This window comes from Xiphias gladius, chromosome 21 (assembly GCF_016859285.1).
Source record: "Xiphias gladius isolate SHS-SW01 ecotype Sanya breed wild chromosome 21, ASM1685928v1, whole genome shotgun sequence".
Classification (NCBI taxonomy): Eukaryota; Metazoa; Chordata; class Actinopteri; order Istiophoriformes; family Xiphiidae; genus Xiphias; species Xiphias gladius.
The window spans coordinates 28,270,939-28,278,839 of NC_053420.1; positions in this window are offsets into that span (position 1 = coordinate 28,270,939).

Sequence of the window (7,901 nt, forward strand, 5' to 3'; positions counted from 1 at the left end):
AGCTCATTTTGTGCTGGTAATACCTAACATCTATGCAGACTCCTGTCAGGGCAAAAAAGTCCCGTAGACTAGCTCAAATAATGGATCAGGAAGCAGCCATGCTCAAATGCAGGAAAACACTAGCCTAGCAATTCTTCTTCGACAAATGTTTCCACAAGTAAATTAAAAATTAGCTTATTTTGTGCTTGTACATATTGTGACACAGAGAGGGGCAGAATTCATAAGCAACAAAGCCCACTCTTTATCGATTCATTACACTCAGGGGTTTTTGCTGCTACTGTCTTACTTGCTCTGGTATGACCAGCAGCTTACGGTGGCTAATGTTAGCTAATGTTAGCAAACATCAGGTAGGTATTGCTGTGTAACTGAATTTACTGAGTCAGTCCACCGACTTTATGACTCTTCTGTGCTCGTGTTGCAGTTATGCAAACTTTTGGTACTGACCATTATCCTGTAATCATCACTTGTGGCCACAAAAGTTGCAACTCACTTTAATTTTTAGGTGAAATTAGTGGACTCATAAATATGTAAATTACAGAGATATTACAAATCATCGTAAAATGAAGAAAAATGTAACGCGTGTTTGTTGTACTTTTGAATGGAACTGAAACTGGAAGACAAACAGAAACTAGCCTATTAAAGCTAAATTCTCCACTCACCACACCATTAGAATGACGGGCATCTTTGAGATCATCTGGCTCCTGGTAAATAGCTAAAACAGTAAAATTCTGCAGAAACCAACCTAATTTTATTCAACTTGTCAAAACTGAGTCAATATGAGCTTGATATAGCAGTAGTAGAAATAATCTAGATAAAGCATTGCGACAGCAAGAGACATAGACTTTATTAATGGGTATGAACACTGTACTATAGCCATAGTAACAGGGCCATAGAGAGCCAAAGTCAGGACGTCACGTCCGCACCTCTGTCCTTTAAGCTTCCGTAACTCATGTGCAATCTCACACTCAACATTTCTTTCACCAGTCTTTCTGCAAAAATTAAGTGTGTTCCTCGAGTCTCTGCATTCTAAGACAAATCTGCATCCAGTCTTATCTAAACACATGAAGCGAGCCACACGACATGCTGTTGAGAAAGGCTCTTTTTCCAAGGCTGGACCTTAAGTTTTTTACATGATTACAAATGTCAATGAGACTTTGAACGAGGTTTTCTTACATCTGGAACAGCCCTGAACATCCCGTTTCACTTTGGCTCTCTACAGCCACAGTGTTAACCCGACTGTAAACCTACATATTGAAGGCCTGGGGACAATGCAGCACGATGTGGGCCTAAAGTGGGATGCCAAGCGGTCTTTCTAGCAAACACCTGTGCACAGTTTGGACTTTTGGACACGCTTCTGCTGGACATTACGGAAATTTTGCAAATGATTGAAATTTGAACTAATTTTTATTAAGTATATAAACATAAGCAGGACTGGCTACTGCCAACCACATGTGAATCACATAAACATTATAATGAAAACAACATCACAAATACAATTTGATTGATGTGTTTTCTAATTAGCATGTGTTATTCACAACAAAAATAAGCACTGGTTCCTCTTTAATAAATACTTCCCAAAGGTATGAGAAGTAATGAGACAACAGTGTCATTTCACTCTTTCACATAAATTCCTCCAGCCAATTCTTCTCCCAGACAGGCAGCGAATCGTTCAAATTACACCTCAGGTATCGCTGCATAAATTAGATGAAAGGTGCTGATGCTGTCTGTCGCTCTCTTAGTGTGTGTTGTGAGTGTGAAGGGTTAACTGTGCAGGTTGGCTGGATACTAATGCCACTCACTCAGAGAGCCCAGGAGAAGGCTGGCTTTAGCCCAGGGCCCAGCCCTCCCAGGCCTCTCTCAAACTCCCAGATCTCTTCAGCATACTTCTCATATTAAAAGAAAACAAGTTACACAAATGAGACAGATGGTTCTTGTTTGTGATGACAGTTGCAATTCTTTCTCCCCTAGCCCTCCTCCCCTCTTCTTCCCTCTCGGCTTTCCTCTGGTGTCTCTGCTGTTTTTCGCTTCGAAACAGGCACGTTGTGCAACATGAGCGGAGCGGGCAAGCGAGTCGGGCTCGTGGGCATCGAGACACGGACACCGGACTTCACATCTGACGTGGCTTCATAGTGGTGCAGCAGACTTCCTGTTAGCTCGCTGTATTTTGCCTTTACACTGCCTGTCAGTGTGATGTCCTTTCTACCCTACAAGTCCACATAAAGTCTATCAAAAGGTGGGTAAACTGGGACCTCCAGGAAGTGTTAAGTCTACTTTCATTCATTTCATTTTTCCCATCTCTACACATACAGCCGTATCTTCTACGAACTGCATTCTTATGCTGCAGTTTTGCATTATCAAAATAAGTATGAGGATGGACATGAACCATCAACCTCCACAACCGAAACTTCCGTTTCACGATATGAAAGATTTCCTGCACTGCAGCTGCAAAGGTAACTCATTAGCTGCGTATGAACATAGTTTATAGGAGAAAACTTCTAAGTCATATGACGTCGAACTTATCTCATAAATATTAATGAGGGGCCACAAAGCAGGGTAACAGGCCGACGAAGAGTTATGTAGGAATAATATAGCAAAGGAGGACAGACAGCTGATCAGTGAATGAATCTGAAGTCATTGTGGGAGAGGGATTGGTGACACAAACACACAAGACAGGCGGGTAACAGGAGGTTGGCCGTTGATTTTGTAGAGGGATGTAGGTGACCCACAGGAGCTTACCGTCTACGCTCCTCCACTCCCTACCGGTAAACCCCTGTGGGCCGTGAAGGACAGACCGACAATCCCTCAGCTACGCACAGAGACAAAGAGCTGTAGCCTGAAACCTGGTGAAATTATGAAAATTATTTCGTGAGTAAGCCCTGTACTTAAGCATGCCAGTGGGGGGAAATCTGCGGGTGCTCTCCATTCGGCTAACGTAGCTCCTCGCTTCCCTCTCTCGCGCGTCTTCCTCGCGTCACCTCTCCTCCCGGCACAGACGTAAGAGAGGTGCGAGGAAGAGTCATGAGGACAGAGAAATTTTAATCACCAGGGCATCATGTAATGGGATTGACAGACACGGCACCAAACAACAATTGAGATATTGTTATTCCTGAAAGAACAGAAGGGACATTAGGGAGCAATAAAAACAGCTATGATTTTTCTGAACATAATATCTCTGGTCTAACAAGTTTGTGAAAGACCACAAGTCTGATATTATAGTACTAATAATAATAACCTCTGCTATATAGAACTGCATAGATGGATATTTTCCATGAATGATCCAAGATGCATTTGGAATGGAAAACAAGAGGAGAAGAAAGAGAAATGTAATCAGGCAGTGTTCTTACAGCAGATCAAAGGGGGTAGTGACGTCTGGTAAGAGACTACCGCAGAGGATATACCTGTGGAAACTGCACGTTTAATGGGCTGGGTTAGTGTTCAGAGAGACTCAGGAAGACTTGAGACCTGCTAAGAGACTTGACCTGGTCTAAAAAAAAACAACCCAGCTCTGGGTAAAGTGATGGACAGAGAGACACATTTTCTCAGACATTTACAGTGAAACTGATCCAGGGTTGGTTTTTACATCTGTCCATACAAATTCAGTGAAGGAGCTTTTGATTGTAATGAATTCCTAAACTTGCAGGCATTCAGGCTACTTTTTATCCCGGCATGGACAGATCAGATAAGGACGGATCAGAGAGAGAAGGAAGAACATTCAGGAGGAGTGAAAGTGACAACACACAACTCTTGCCCCCCCCACACACACACACAATGATGATGGATCAGGCTGTTGATGGGGGCTTTAGCTGCCACAGCTTCATCTCTGGATGCTGGTATGGAGGATAACTGTGAGCTTACCTCGCTCCACACCCACACACACACACTAACACACACTCTCTATTTGTGCTTAGAGCCATGTGTCTGTCATCAGGGAGATTTCAGATGAACTGCAAAGAACTTTCCCTTAACACCTGGACACTGAGCACACACACACACACACACACACACACACACACACACACACACACACACACACACACACACACACACACACCTGAAGATGTGTGTGTATTTAGGTGTGTGTATGTGTGGGTGAAAGGGGTTGGAACGTGTGTGATACATGTATCTATTAGCCAACAGCAACCTGCCGTGTCAAAATAATCCTTACAGTGGCCGGTGGTAGCGTCAGACAGGTACACTTCTCACACACAGCCACCTCAGGTTATCGTGGGATAGACACACTGACACACACACACACACACACACACACACACACACACACACACACACACACACACACACATACACACACACATAGAGTTGTTTTGGGAAATGGAAAATGACATCATGATGCTTGGATCTGCTTCTTTTAAGGCAAACACATCTGTAACAGCAGCAACCCAATGCAACCACAATTAGATAAAGAAAATGAAGAATTAAGAATGAAACGTAGAAAAATAGAGGAATTAATGCTGGTTGCAAAAAAGTGCTAGTTAAACATGAGAAAATAGATCAGTTTAAATAAATATAGCATACAGAGGAGTTTTTGTGGGACACCCCTTGGATTCTAACTGGCCATCCCTGGTGCCACTCCATCAGATCGCCTTTTTAAAAAAAAATCAGGGACGAACATGCTGCCCAGTGAGCAAAGCCTTTGATTGAAGTGGTAGCAACACTGGATCTAGTAAAGTTTTTATTTCTGTGACATGCCAATACCTGCCCCCCCCCCCATATGGGATTACAAGGCACAAATAGCTGAGGAACCCCCCAGGCTTTCTCCAAGTAACAGGCCAACAGAAATGTTGTATGTTAATGGCCACCTCAGTCTCTGTGTACCATCCATGTTTTTAAAAATCCATTTCTGTTTTCATCCTGCTGTCACTGATTTTCAGCATCATCAAGGCTGCACATTGAACAAATTCAGGAAAATACAGTAGGCCGTGTTCACAAAAGACAGCCAGTAATGTGCTGCAGGTAATGTGCCTCATCGCAACAGTGTTTTCTGAAAACTGAATGATAATGAACTCTCAGACCATATTTTTGATGGCAGCCGGGATTCAGCTGGCTCACCAACAAATTGAAACAATCCGATAACACTGGAGATGATGGTTTGCACAACTCTATTCTACGTGGACGATGGAAAAATACAATTCGCAGCACCGATGATCTCACCCGGAGCTGTCTGACAGAATTATTCATCAAGCCCCAAATGCTCATCTGACCCTCACTGTTTGACAGTTCATTAAATGCACATGAAATAATCAAAAACCGCAATAACACATAAATAAAGATGACTTCTTTAGATCTGTCTGTCTAAATTTATTCTAATTTGTTATTCACATTCCTGTGGTTTGATTGATTTTTCTTTCACATTCACTGACACAGTCCAATCACTGTGGGTTTAGTAACGAGGTTCACTCATGAAACTATCATGAAAGTTTCATGATAATGAAATAAATAAATAGATAATACTTTTTCATTTGAAAGGTATATTTTCATTCAAGTCAAATTAAGTTAGCCTCGGTTTCTTTGTGTTTTTTTAAATACTTATAAAACCATGTTGGAACGGTCTTTTTAAAGGGGTCAGTTCAACCTATTTACCAAGAGACATATTTTCACTTTCCACTTAACTAGTTGTGTTTGGCCATTTTACTATTTGTGGTTTTATTCATCCAGGTTTTCAGATATCTGTCGGAGATTTCTGCCTCCATCCTAGTACAGTGGAGGTGAATGGAATTTTGTGCGTGTCACTCAGAGCATTGAAAAATGCAATTTTAAAAAATTCAACAGCAACATTTCTTTCCAGAAACAATGTCAATAAACCTGACCATCAACAGTTTTCATTGAACCTACTTTCTTTTTTTTCTTTTTTCTTTTTTTCCCCCACAAAAACACTTACTAGTGGTCTGGTTGTTAACAGTGCGTTCTGTAGATTATCCAGAGTAACATTATTTCAGGAAAGACAGGCAACAATTCTTTGTGCACCACAAATGACCGTCCATTCATCACACTTCATTGTGCTGGGGTGGCAGCAAAAATCCCTGTGATGGATACCTTAAACCTTGGCACAGAAAACCAAAATTATGGATTAAAGCCACTAGATGTGAGTGAGAAAACATGTTCTTTTTCTAAACAATTTGGAGAAACCAACCCTTCAAAAGCTGTACTTTCAGTGCTGTTGTCTGAAAGATAAGCAGTTTTACAGCAAAATATCCAACTGCTACCATGCTGGAGCTGAGAGATACTCTCCCCACGATTTACAATATGGCTTAGTTAGGAATAAAGATGGCCCCTCTCCCTTTTCTCTTACTCCAGCCCCTCCTCCTACCTGCTGGAGAGCATTTAGACCAAGCCTGCGCGGGCCAAACCAGCACCTCTACACCACAGCCAACATCTACATGAAAACCACATTGTGTTCCATGTGTTGGCAGGAGCTTTGGACACTGGAACAGCAGAGACTGTCAAAGGTTCAGTACCGGCATGGCTATGCAGGTTGTGTCCTAGCTTCAGCCAGCAATGATTTACTTTCATGCGCACACACACATACACATAGCAGGCATGCCCTTGCACCGTATATAGCTGAGATGTCTGAACACTGATTTACTGCTGAGCTCTGATAAACTGCTAAAACCCTCAGCGTGCTTTTCATCACAAGTCAGTATCTGTGCAGAACATCATAAAATCGTTTCATAAAATGGGTGCAGCACACACACAGGGAGCGCACCACCAGCATTGTGTGTGTGTGTGTGTGTGTGTTTCAGGTTTATCAAGTGTCCTGGTGTGTGTTGCCTGGTCATTACATCCCCACCTCTGCCTGCTCGTTCCAACCAGAGGAGTCGCTCGACTAGGCTCGATGGTGATTGGACGACCCCAGAGGACAAAACATTTAGACTCATTTGTCAAACATGATGAAGACCAATGGAGGCCAGGTGGCGTCTGTCTGCATGTGTGTGTGGAGGCCTAAGGAGCATCTGTGTGCGTGAGCGTGTGTGTACGCCAATATTTCAGCAGAGAGGAATGCCCTTCGTTCAGCCTGTATGATAATTAATGGCTGTCAGCGTCTCTTTAGCAGAAGAAGGCGCTGACAGACAGCACTCCAGAAACGCAGGGAATGTGTGAACGCCTCACAGGGGTGGATGAGGGAGCGAAGGCGGGGGGGGGGGGGACAGTGCAACATCCCTCCCAACCGTCTGCGGCAGATGATCCAGGTCACCAAACCTGGGAGGTCACCCCCATTTGCTGCCATTTGAGGAATTCCTGGACATCTGTGTAAGTTGTGTTAAAGTGATACTGATCTCTCAACACCAACATTATAGCAATTCACTGTTAAATACTTTGTGTATGTGTGTGTGTGCGTGTATGTGAGATAGACAGGGGATAAGTGTAGGTTGAGTAACAAATCTTGTAAAAACTAATTTAATTTTATCATAAACTAATAGAACCTATTTTCAGTGCGGTATACGAGTTGTGCTTCTACTATTAAGTTTCATAGAATGGTTTGCAAGTTTTTTGATCATCTGTATAATGTGTAGCAGTTACCAAACGACTAGCAGGGCTTGGGCCTCGATGATGGACTCACAGTGATTTCATGTTGCACTTAAAGCTGGGATACTCTCAAATACTTATTCTGGTTTTAAACAGATTATTGCTAAATTGGTCAAGATCAGCAGCCTAATATGTTACTAACTTACTAACTTTACATTATTGCTTCCATGAGTCAGAAACCACATTGTGCATCTATATTTGTTGACTTGTCCAAGGCCTTTGATTCTGTTAACTGAATGATCATTACAGAGTTTAAAGCAAGGATGCATTACGATTTCAGACAGATCATAGTGTTTCTGCTGATAGTTGAACATCACAAAAGGTGTACCACCAGGCTCTATACTAGTATCTGTCATATT